The following is a 14,072-nucleotide window of genomic DNA, read 5'->3' on the forward strand; positions in this document are numbered from 1 at the left end:
GGTATATTAATCAGGCACACACTTCCATGCTGGACAAGCAGTCTGACACACACAAGAGACACTCAAGTGCAGTCAATCAATGACAAGACCACTATGCAAATTATAGGTAGCTACAAGAAAACATATCTGACTCATGATACCCAGCCCCCACATCTGGCCCTTTACAAATCTAGCAAGATTCAACCTGTTACCCTGATCCTGGCTGACTTATATTTCACAATCACTGATTGGAAAACCAACCATGCCAGAACAGAAATGCACAGAGATTCCCCCATCTTATCAATGCTAAATCTTAAGGACATCTACTTGATAAACCCACAAGATGTGATACATATGTCGGCCTTCGCAGTAACTAACATGATTAACCACTGCAACAGCCCTATGGTATTATCCTCCCTAACGATATTCGGCAAAAAAGCTGTCACATTCGATATCACCAGCTCTCCTGAGCCCCTCTAGCAATGGGAAAACAAAAATGTCTCCTAAGCTGAGCACAACCACCAGAAGGATGGTATAAACAGCTGAACAGCCCACTACCCCACTGGAGGAACAGGCACCAATGTCCAAATGTACACAAAAGTACTATACCAGCATATATATACAATTGCATAGAATCAGGAATACCTGACAGGACAACATCATCATCCACAAGGGGGAGTAAACCAGTCTGCAAACATCTGCAATAAAGGAACTATGTAACAGAAGGATGACATTGCTTTCCAGGATCAAGATGGAGCAAGTGCACAATTAGAAGTAATCACCCCTAGCCTGAAAAAAAAAAAACAAATAAGTGCACCACTGAAATCCTCTACAGTCATCCCCAGGTCCAAATTGCCCACATCTAAGACAGACAGTCATAAGGCCTTCCTCACAATTGTCTGCATTCCCAAAGAAAGCTCCCAGATCTGTGCAGAACTGGTGGTCAAGGACACCACAGACACAAATGCTGTAAATATAGCCAATCTACTGGCTGACAGATTCAGCGGAAATGTCTCCCCTCTTCCCCCCATCAGGAAAGCATGACATCCCCTGTACCTGACCACTCAACCCTTACCACTAGGGAACAGGCCATCACTGCCTTCTCAAAGCCAAGAAGACAGCCTCCATGGGACCCGAATACATCCCAGCATGCAACCTACATGAACCCAGGCATGAAATGGCAGCATCATTATGCACCCTACACAACCAAAGCCTGAGTACCGCCTTTGTCACAGCTGAGTGGTGGACAGACACTGTCATCCCAGTACACCAAGGTGGAGTGTTCACTGATCTGTGAAATTAAAGACCCATCAGCCTAACCAGCTTGATTGCAAGGCCATGCGATGGACCATCATGGACCTCATTAACAGGGACATTGGCAAACACTAAATTATTGACTACACACAGTCTTCCTTTCTCAAGGGGAGTTATGTCAGTGAACTCTGGATGACTTCCCTGAAACAGCCAATAAAGGAAAGATGGTGTACTCCGGCCACCTTGACTTGGCCAAAGCCTTACACACTATTCCCCACTTGGCCATAGTACATGAACTCTGTCAACTAGGCAGCAATCCATATGTTATCAGATGGGTAGCAAACTGCTTCATTGAGAGACCCTACATGATCATAATAGGGTTAGCCAACTCAAGCATTACACCTGTAATAAGTGGCATACCACAGGGATTGGTCTGAGGCCCTCTGGTATACGAGATATACTTTCCTGAGGTGCAGGCCAAAAATACTGGCCTATCGCTGACCAAGTTGGCAGATAACTGCAAGCTGGGAACAGTCATCAATATCCAAAGTTGATGTGGACGTTCTACAACAGTTTCACCAAAACAAATGACTGTGCCAGAAACATGGCCTCAAGCTGAATGCCTGCAGATGAATCATCATCACCGTCAGGGAGACGGATGTCCCAACACGGATAAGATAACAACACTGTCCATCTACTCAGTCCCATACAGACTCTACAGGGGTGACCTCTGTTTGGTATACAAAGCAAATCAGACCCTTCCATGATGGGACTGATGCACATATTATCACATTAACAATCATGTCCTACATACACAATCAGTACTAAGGCATTTGGCCACCCAGGTTGATAGCAACCTGAAGTCTGTGCAGCATGTTACTTCTGTTGTACAGAAAGCTTCATAGATGGGCCCACTCAAAAGTAAGGGTATCTCATCCAGGAACAAAGAGATCATAAGAGCCATGTATTCTAAGCTTATAAGGTCAATTGTTTTGTACAAAGCCCCTTTGGCATTTACCTCACAAAGCACATGCAGCAGCTGAAGAGACCACAAAGGTTCCTCACAGGGAGATTCCAGCACCCCAAATACCTATCCAACACAGATAAGATAACAACACTGTCCATCTACTCAGTCCCATACAGACTCCACAGGGGTGACCTCTGTTTGGTATACAAAGCAAATCAGACCCTTCCATGATGGGACTGATGCACTACTGGAAGGCAAGGCCCAGTCGAACAACCTGTAGATGCACCATCAACCTAGCCTGTGATATCAATAGGGCTTATTGGTGTGACAGATGTGTCCCACAAACTCCCCAATCAGTGGACTACCCTCACTGTCCACATCAAGCTGAGTGTCACAATACCCCTTCTGAAGTACTCCCTGTATAAGTGCATGGGAAACAGAAAATACAATTCTGTGATTCCACCTATGCCCCTGCTGGACAGGGGCTTTGGGTGCTGACATGTCTTAACATGGGCTACACTGTCATCTGTGAGGGATATAAGGGTATCAGGCCCAATACCCTAGTAACCTCATATCAACCTATCAACCTATAAACAAATGTCTGTCAGTGGCTCACTACATTACTCTGTACTGCTCTGCCACTGACATACCTGGAAATTACAGTGCTATGTGAAATATACCACACATGTAATGGACATCTCTACTCAGCAGAATGCACTCTGTACCCACACCAGGATATGGCTTTTTAGTATAAAGGAATACCACACAAGGAGGACATCCTCAGCCAGTATATCACTGAGGTGCTGGACTGTTTACACAGCTTCATCAGCCTACCAGCTGTAGCTACACCTCTCAACCAGCCAGATTGGGCAAAAATGTCCATAGTTTGGCTCAGTATTTCAGTCTGTGCATCATACATCTTGTATATTCCAGGTAACTCACTGAGATGATCTAAGGATATTTGTCAGTAAGTAATGACACAATACATTTCAGTGTCAGACAGCATATATATCAGAAGATCTCTGCTAAAACAAACCCTGTTACTCTAGCAACTGTCTACATTAATAAGAGAAATATTTACAGTATCTTCCTATGTTTCAGCCATTGTCCCCCCATTTTGGCAGGTTATCCCCAAATTTATTGCAAGAACAAGTTGACAGGTATGACTGTAGCACACAAAACACTGGACCAGAGTACAACTATCTCTGAAATGGAGTGCCACTCTTATTATAGAAGGTCATACTGGGCATGCTCATACACTTAAAGAATTACAGCCCATGTCTTAAACCATATCAGAGAATATAACTGTATAGTGCATATATGTCTTTGCATACAGGCAGCTATGTACACCTTAACTGTCTCTACTCATACCCATCAAAGAGGATTACCCTCAGCTAGCTGGAGATGGCCCATATGTGATACATTTGCATCTGTTGCATGTCAGACATATACATATATATATATATATATATATATATATATATATATATATATATATATGTATATGGGCAACGTATAGCAATACTTCAAGCATACACACACATAGACATGGGGAATAGAAAGAAAGACAGACAGTGATATAGATGGACACACAGGGAGCCACACACAGAGTGTGTTATAGACTAGGCTACCTGAAAGGCAGAGAGTGATGTCCTGCTACATACAGTTGCATGCCAGTTGTAACCAGTCGCATGTGCTAGCATGAAGGTGAGCCACATTGTGTAATAGTACTGAGGTAGGGAGTTGTAATATCACATAACCCACCATTGTGTGCATATGTGTTTGTAGGTTATAGTATTATGAGGCCTGTACCCCTGAATACACATCCAAAGACTCTACTGTACAAGATCTGCTGATGTCATTCACCATAGAAGTACCTTTGGACACTTGTCAACCCTATAAGCTCTGTGGTATGTGTGATAACTGTGTAGCACTATAGTACAAATGATGAGATAGGTAGGGGTTCTAATCTCAGTCCTAGTAAATGTAAGTGTGTGTGTTTGTATGTTAAAGATTTTTAGGACATTCCCACCCAGTACACTGCCCATTGCCCTACTTTACAAGGGCTGCTGATGGCATTAACCTTAGCAGTACCTTTGGACAGTCCTCAGCCCTATAACCTATGTGGTGCTTGCAATAACTGCATAACACTGTAGTATAGGTAACTAGATAGGTAGGGAATCTAATCTCATTTCTGGCAAATGTGTCTGTGTGTGTGTGTGTGTGTGTGTGTGTGTGTGTGTGTGTGTGTGTGTGTGTGTGTGTGTGTGTGTGTGTGTCTGTGTGTGTGTGTGTGTATTTGGAGGTTAAAGTATTTTTATGCCTTTCCCACTCAGTACAATTCCCATTGCCCTACGTTACAAGGGCTGCTGATGTCATTCACCTTAGAAGTACCTTTGGACAGTCCTCAGCCCTATAAGCTCTGTGGCACATGCAATAACTGTGTAACACTGTAGTACAAATAACTAGATAAGTAGGGTTTCTAAACTCAATACTGGCAATTGTGATACTCCGTGTGTGTTTGGGTGATAACCCTATCCTCTGGGGGAGGTTTATACCATTTTGAAGTGTGTTCCACCCAGTACACTTCCCATTGCCCTACTTTACAAGTGTCACTGATGTCATTCACATCAGAAGTACCTTTGGGCAACCATCAGCCTTATATGCTCTGTGGTGCATGCTATATCTACTTAGTATACTACAAATAACTAGATAAGCAGGGGATCTAATCTCAGTTCTGGCAAATGTGTGTGCATATTAGCATGTGTAGAAGTGTGTATGTGCGTGGGTTAAAGTACTTTGAGGCCTTTCCCACCCAGTACAATTCCCATTGCCCTACTTTACAAGGCCTGTTGATGTCATTCACCTTAGAAGCTCTGTGGTACATACAATAACTGTGTAATACTATAATACAAACAATTAGACAGGTAGGGGTTCTAATCTCAAAACTGGCAACTATGGTACTGTGTGTGTTGGTTATACTATTTTAAGGCCTGTTGACCCACTCCCCATGGTATTACTTTAAAGAGCCAGTGAATGGTATCTGCCTTACATACACCATGTTAAACTATACAGCCCATACCAGTCATCTGTACAGACGCATATGGAATATCCAGATGTTTGCAACCTATATGTTGCTTGTGCCCCCCTAACAATGGTCATTAATGAGAAATCATTGCCAAATATGTCACAGTTACCATAGTGACAGACATGTTAGCATCAGACTCCATACCTGTCTGAAACATCATGCAGATATGAAGTCTGCTACTCTATCACTTGTCCAGGTTTTTAAGAGCAGTATATGAGACCAGTCACTGTTTTGGGTGGTTTATCACACCATCCATGAAGTCATTCCCAAGATTACTTGTTGTAAGAGGTAGTATGTTCCAGGCATATGATCTATTTGGTGCATGTAATGTGTCTGTAGCACTATAGTACAAACAAGCGGATATGTAGGGTTACTAATCTGTCTATTGGCAACTGTGTATGTGTTTCTGTATGTATATCCCCTGTGGCTGTCCTTACTGTGTGTATACGATGGTTATACCATTTTGTGTGCCTCTTCCACTCTGTTAAGTCCCCCATTGCCAGCCTAGTTTCAGCCTCTACAGATGTCATCCGCTTTACAAGCACAGTTACATAATATCTACCACAAAAGCACTGTGTTGCATGCAATAGTCATATCTCTGTGTATTGTGCATAGATAGGTAGGTAATCTAATATGAGAAGTGTCATTTCTGTGTGCATGTGTGTCTCAATGCATGTCCCCATGCAGCAGTTTGTGTGTGTGTGTGTGTGTGTGTGTGTGTGTGTGTGTGTGTGTGTGTGTGTGTGTGTGTGTGTGTGTGTGTGTGTGTGTGTGTTTCAGATGCCTCTACCATGTTAAGGGCCCCTGAATCCACCATTGGCAATCCTAACAGCCCCTGCAATTGTCAGCCACTTGAATAGCAGTGGCAGACACTGCAACACTACAATACCACTGTGGTTTTTGTGTTAAGTATCTAGCAGTATCGTTTGAAAAACTGGGAATGTAGAGGTTGTGCTCAGCCCTTCAGCAGCCATCCCATGTACAAAACTATGACTCTGTGTGCACTACCATCACAAGAGGCCAGACCCGCATATGAGATAGCAGACACACATGCTGGTGATTGACAGTTTAGGCTAATACAGGCTGACCTGTGTCAGAAATACACTCCCCAAACCTGTCAAACACAGCATCATGCATGCCTTCATCAACTGCATCAAGAGGAGTGGATGGAAAAGAATCGGCAGGGGCAACAGGTGATGATAAGTGAATCTGTTGGGGTTAAAGTAAGGGTTAGGCTTGTGAGGGACCTAGTGCCATTACTCAAGTAACCTCCTCTGTATGTATCAGCCTGTGGTACTACAGAACACCAAGGTAACATGTATGAAGACTAGTTGGAAGTGTCAAGGTGTATGTATGCAAGGTCACACTGTCTGCCCCCATTGTCCTCACACTCTGTTGCATGCATACACACTTATTAAACATGTACATATACAGCTGTACCTTGGCTATTAACAGGTGACTGTGTTACCACTCTACTAGAATCATCGCTGGTAATGTCAGCAGGCCCACAGCTTGCAGACACATAGACACCTGGAACACAAACAGAATACAGTATGTGAGACTACAGTCAGTCAGCATGTCTAACAGCAATAATGCATCATGACTTAAAAGGTACATACACATCGATATGTACTCATAACAATTGGCAGCAGACAGCACCTTACACAGCATTACATTGCTACACTGTACTTTATTCACCCTGTGCATCAGACCCATATTAGCATGTTTCTGCATTGATGGTATGGATAACAGAGATGTAGCACAGGTATCATCATATGCATAGGGTGTAGTGTGAGTTTGCCAGAGGCCTAGGCCGGGCCATACAATTGACATCATGTTTGTGTGTTGGAGAAGTGTTGTCTAACTGGGCCATGCAGAGGTGCTCTGTGTGTCATGCGGTGATCTGCCTGTGATAGAGATGTGTGTTTGTATGCACACAGTCAAGCCATTTGGTTGCCCCAGACAGGGGTATGTTGCAAAGCAGTGGACCGTACATGGCAGGATGTACAGTTCATCATCTCCAGCCATGGACATGGGAACTGGTTCTACCAGGAGTCTCACTGGCACCACCAGGCCCAAGGCCAGATGCAGTACTACTCCCCAATGGTGACTGCTTTCTGCAAGATCTATGTTCCTGATGGGACAGGCCAGGACCACGTGCCCATGGCCTACTCCATTGTGGTGTGGACAGCACCCTCCCTTCAGTAGTGCTGGTGGTACTGCCACTATGGGAGTGTGAATGTGCATAGTCCCATGAACTCTCAGCTGATCTTGTTGCTGACCTAAATCCACATGGCTGACATCCTACTCCAAACATATGCTTGAGCACAGACATTGTATGGCTGAGAATTGACAATGTCTAACCCCATCATCTATCCATGACATCAGCATAATAACATGTGGCATCACCAAGCCATGGAGGTCATCATGTATGGCAGGAAGTGTTGCATTCATGACCCTGGGCATCTGTTGTTGCATTCAGAACATGCCTGTACCTCCATGATGGACAGAAACATGCACCTGGTGACACCTGCTGTGACACTTGCGACAGGGGCTTGACAGGCAGCACTCCTCCTTCAAGCTCCCCTCTCCATCCGCCTGTGTGGGACATCAGCTGCTCTCTAGCTATGGCTGGTGTCTACACTCACACTTACCATAGTCACCACACTAGTGTGTTCCTTGCCACCACCCTCCAACTGTCCTTTATCTGTGGCTTCTGAGGACTGGGTATGCATGGGCATACTGACTGTGTGCTGGGACATTGTGGGTGAAAGTGGGATACTGACCAATGGCACAGATTCAGCCCCTGACAACCCCACCTGTGCCTCACTATGACCACCATAATCATCAGAATCCACAGAGATACTGACATCAGCTTGTGAGTGGGAGGAAAAGTAATGGCAGGGGCAGCAGTTGATGATAAGTGAATCTGCTGGAGTTAAAGTAATGGCTAGGCTTGTGAGGGACCTAGTGCCAGTACTCAAGTAACCTCCTCTGTATGTATCAGCCTATGTACTACATAACATCAGGTGACATGCATGAAGACTAGCTGGAAGTGTCAAGGGGTATGTATGCAAGGTCACACTGTCTGCCCCCATTGTCCCTCACACACTGCTGCATGCATACACACCTGTTAAACATGTACATATACAGCTGTACCTTGGCTATTAAAAGATCACTGTTTCCACTCCACCAGACACATCATTGATAATGTCAGCAGGCCCACAGCCTGGAACACAATGCACTATGTGAGACAACAGTCAGTCAGCAGTACTAATAGCAATAATGCATCATGGCTAAAAAGGTACATACACTTCAATGTCTACCCATAACAACTGCCAGCAGACAGCACCTTCCACAGCATTACATTGCTACACTGTACTTTATTCATCCTGTGCATCAGACCCATATTAGCATGTCCCTGCATTGATGATATGGATAACAGGGATGTGGCACAGCTATCATCATATGTACAGGGTGTGATGTAGATTTGCCAGAAGCCTAGGCTGGGCTATACGGTTGACATCATATGTGTGTGTGTTGGAAAGTTGTTGTCTAACTGGGCCATGCAGAGGTGCTGTGTGTCTCTGGTAGTAACCTGCCTGTGATAGAGATGTGTGTTTGTATGCACACAGTCAAGCCATATGTTTGCACCACACAAGGGTATATTGGACAGGAGTGAACCGTACATGGTAGGATGTACAGTTCACCTTTGACAGCCACAGACATGGGAACTGGTTCTGCCAGGAGTCTCACTGGCACCACCAAGACCAGATGTAGTACTACTCCCCAATGGTGATTGCTGTCTGCTGGATCCATGTCCCTGATGGGACCGGCCAGGACCACATTCCCCTGGCCTACTCCATTGTGGTGTGGATAGCACCCTCCCTTCATTAGTGCTGGTGGTACTGCCACTATGGGAGTGTGAATGTGCATGGCCCCATTGACTCTCAGCTGATCTTGTGATGACCTACATCCACATGGCTGATGCCCTACTCCCACAATATGCTTCAGCACAGACATTGCACGGTCGAGGATTGACAATATCTTACTCCACCATCTATCCATGACATCAGCATAATAACATGTGGCATCACCAAGCCATGGAAGTCTTCACGTAAGGCAGGAAGTGATGCATTCATGACCATGAGCATCTGTTTGGTGTTGCATTCAGAAAATGTCTGTGCCTTCATGATGGACTGAAACATGTGACTGGTGACACCTGCTATGACACTTGTGACAAGGGCGTGATGGGCAGCAGTCCTCCTTCGAGCACCCCTCTCCATCTGCCTGTGTGGGACCCCGCCTGCTCTTTGACTATAGCTGGTGTCTACACTCCCACTTGCTAGTCACCACACTAGCCTGTTCCATGCCATGACCCTCCAACTTTCCTTTATCTATGGCTGCTGGGGACTGGGTATGCATGGGCATAATGACTGTGTGCTGGGACATTGTGGGTGAAAGTATGATACTATCCTATGGCACAGATTTAGCCCCTGACAACCCCACTTCTGCCTCACTGTGACCACTATCATCATCTGAGTCCACAGAGACACTGACATCAAGTTGTGAGTTGGAAGGACACGGACCCCCATGTTCACCTGTGAGGGGAAGACAACATATTTCAATTAATACCTGCACTATTAGGTTTGCTGATACTCAGACACACACACACACACACACACACACACACACACACACACACACACACAGACACATACACACACACACACACACACACACACACACACACACACACACACACACACACACACACACACACAGACAAATACAGGTGACGTGGCACAAAGGCATTATACAGACCACACAATGGCTGAATGATGACATGCACGACACACAATCAAAACACAACATACACACGCTGGACAGGCTGTCAACAACATGCAGTGTAGCTATGTACACTTAATGTTGCTACTAATATACACCTCAGAGATATGTGAGGAGTGGTAGTGGGTGATGGACCTTCACCTAACACACACTGCACCCATGTACACATTACTTATGTACACCTGTATAGCACAGTGGCAACACCTACAGAAATGTTACAGCTCCTGCAAATAGGCTCCTGTGATGATCACTATGAAGCATTGCAGTTAACCCCACCGCAAGTGAAAATGCACATATTGCAACATGGCTAAGACTAACAGTTGTGTGCATGGAAAAATGCATGCCCTTAACATGCCTTGGGGTATTGGTGAGCCACAACAGGACATTTCCATACTCATCAGCTTCTGGTTGCTGTTCCCTATCCTGACCAGAGGGACCTATGTAGTTGCAGGGGAGATGTATTGTCAGCAGACTTACATGTGGCATTGGTACAGGATAAATGATGCATTTCTGCACATGTACGCTACAAGCTCTGATACTACACAATTTGCTGTCATTCACTATAGATGTGCGCTTGTGTGCATTAAAAAAACCCACCCACAAATGCAGTTTGACCTGACATATGTGTCTAGATACTCTAAGGATGCCAGTATGAATGATGCAGTATTGAAATGATGTCCACTGGGGCCTTACCTGGACGCTCCTCGCCTGTTGTCTGGGTGCCACCCACCTCTACAACATGGGTGTGTATGGTTTCCTGTGGTGCAGTGGCTGCACCAAGGTTGGCAAGAAACCCCTCTGTTGGTGTCAATGGGACCTGCATAGCAGGACCCCCATCTGTGGCTGTACGGTCCTTGGCCACAGCAGCACCCATTTGCCAGGCATGGTGTATAAGGTCAGTTGCCCTGTGCCTAATCTGTTTGTAGGTTCACGCATGCTGACCCACATTGTTTACATTGGTGACTACTTTGGTCAACAGGGTGGTCCACTTGTGCAGCTGCTGTCTGATCCAACTGAAGAAGACTATGTGAGGCAGTCATAATGTGTTAATTATTGCTACAGTCTCAGCATCTGAGTAGGATGGTTGATGCTGACTTGACATTCCACCTAAAAGACATAAACAGGGAAACACATCACAGGACTTCATACATTAGGCAACATTATTTACAGATCCTGCACATTCACGTTTGCTAGCACTATCCACCACTAACAACCACATCATACCCCTGCCATCTGTCAGCACAGTATGTGTGTGTAGATAGTTTCACCATACTGGCATTACAGCACTCCTGGTCCTGATGTGCCATGCTCCCCCAAATGAGGACCATTAATGTGCATGATCCTCCATTCATCATTCACATCAGACAACACATGCAGCAGCTGGGGAGATCACAGAAGTTCGCTATCAGGGCATACCAGGCCATCAGACATCTACTGTACACCTATGGGCTATGAGACCAAGCCTCTATCCAGTGTCATACATACCCCTCAAGAGTTACTTCACTCTAACATGCCCGGTAATCACGCATTCCACATTGCTGAGACGGCTGCACGAGTGCAGGTCATGGTCCACTCTGTTAACACACACACACACACACACACACACACACACACACACACACACACACACACGCACGCACACACGCACACACACACACACACACACACACACACAGACAAACAACCTCCATCTAGTGAGTGACCTGGACTGGCCTTGTTGACAGCTTGGGTGTGTGTCACACGCAATCACCCTGTGAGGGAATGGGCACCCTGTCTACATCAGGCAGAGTAGCTACCTACACCTTTGCAGGCGTAATATGATCAACTAGATGGTTAGCACCACATACACCATTGGAATACCACCTGTGTTGTTGTTGGATGGGGACATCAGATGCTGCCTTGCATACACATGGGCTAACATGTAGCCTAGGGATTAGGCCGCTCAGGGCCCATAGCCTAGTAACCTGGTATGGTACGTGGAATACCATAAGTGGCCTGTCTACTGTGACAGACTGTGTTGTGATGTGTCCACACACATATGTGCCATCGCCTGCTGGGTGTCCCCTATGGTTAGCATCACAGTACCATGTATTGAAGCTTACATCCCACAAAAAGATGAGTGCTCCTATAGGTGCATGTTGACATTATAGGAACATCTGAGCTACACAATAAGTGAGATTAGTGCATATGTGTTGTAGGGTGACCACCTCATAAGTGTTTGACATCCTCAGCACCCAGATATTTGTGGAATGCGTACATGTGCCTGAAAGATCTAGACCCCCCCCCCCCACCAGACAAATGTGTATTTCTGCACACCAGTTGAGCAAAGCATGATGTTTGTCCACATACTTGGGGAATGTTCATAGGTTCATAGGTTCATGGGTAGGTACTAAGCTATCATCCCAAGGGCCTAAGTAAGCCGAGCCAGCAGGGTTCCCTGGCTTACGCCACCCAAGAAAGTTATTTTTCTGTGCCACTGTTGAGCAGAGCCACAGAAGTGATCCCCAGAGTGTATTTCCTATTTCCCATCCACTCATCAAGATTTTTATTGAAGAGTGCTAATGAGAAACTTTGCTTGACATAGATGGGTAGCTTGTTCCGGATTATGAGGAAGTCTATGGGACAGGAATCTATCCCTACAACATGTCCTGTTTATTGTGGTGACAAGGTTCAGGTCCCTAGACTGTGTAGCTCAGAGGGACTGGGATTTCTTTAGGTGTAGCATGTCCAACAGCTCTGAGTTTGACATAGCTTTATATGTTAGGCAGAGATCGCCATGGAGTAGGCAATATGCTATGGAGTAGAGCTGGAGTTTTTTGGGACGGTCAGTATAGGGCATCTGTTTGAGGTCAGTAAGCATCTTTGTGAGGTACTTCTGTGGCCTTTCCAGCTGCTGCAGGTGTCTTGTGAGGTATATTCCAAAAGGGGCATTGCACTCTGTAATGGGTCTAATGAGTGTTGAGTAGAGGGAAACAATGACCTGTTTTTTCCTGGATGAGAACCCTTTTGTGATGAGGTGTGCCACGTAGAAGGACTTCCTGACTACTGTGGTGATGTGATTATCAAAGGAGAGACTACTGTCCACCTGGGTCCCAAGGTCTCATCACACATTTGGTGTTAAGTAGACTGCTGTCTATGTGGTAGCTCATGGGTACAGAGTTTTTACCAAAGGAGATGACAATGCACTTTTTGGCATTGAGCTTGAGGCCATAGCTCTGACACCAAGCATCTGTCTCAGTGAGGCCTTTCTTTAGGATGTCCACATTATTTGGGGACTCAACTATGGCTCCTAGTTTACAGTCATCTGTGAACTTCATTAGCCAGAGGCCTTCTGTGTTAGCCTGTACTTCAGAGAAGTAGATACCAAACAGGAGAGGACCCAGGACTGAACCCTGTGGTACTCCACTTGTCACTTGTTTGAAGTCAGATTTGGAGTCTACAACTTTTACAGTGTGGGTTCTGTCAGTGAGCCAGTTGGCAGCCCATCTTGTGAGATAGGGATTTATACCTATTTTAGTGAGTTTAGCTATAATTCCAGAATGGGGGAGGGTGTTGAAAGCCTTGGTGAGGTCAAGATAGGCTGTATGAACCACCTTACCCTCATCTACGACTTTGGTGACTGCCTCAAAGAAGTCGATCAGGTTCAGGAGGCATGATCTGCCTTTCACAAGCCCAAACTGGGTGGGGTCCAGAGTTTGGAGGTTACCAATGTCTTTGATTGTGAGTTCCATAATACGTTCCATGGCCTTGCGGACCAGGCTCGTCAGGCTAATAGGGCAATAGTTCCCAGGATCAGTGGTGGCTACCCCTTTGTGGAGTGGGATAACTGTTTCTGTGCACCATTCAGTGAGCACAATGCCTAATGTGAGGCTATGATTGAACATGGTGCCTAGGTGGGGAGCCAGATCATTCTGAAGTTTGTGTAAAATGCAGCCT

This window comes from Protopterus annectens, chromosome 2.part0 (genome assembly GCF_019279795.1).
Source record: "Protopterus annectens isolate FY-2018-M chromosome 2.part0, PAN1.0, whole genome shotgun sequence".
Classification (NCBI taxonomy): domain Eukaryota; kingdom Metazoa; phylum Chordata; order Ceratodontiformes; family Protopteridae; genus Protopterus; species Protopterus annectens.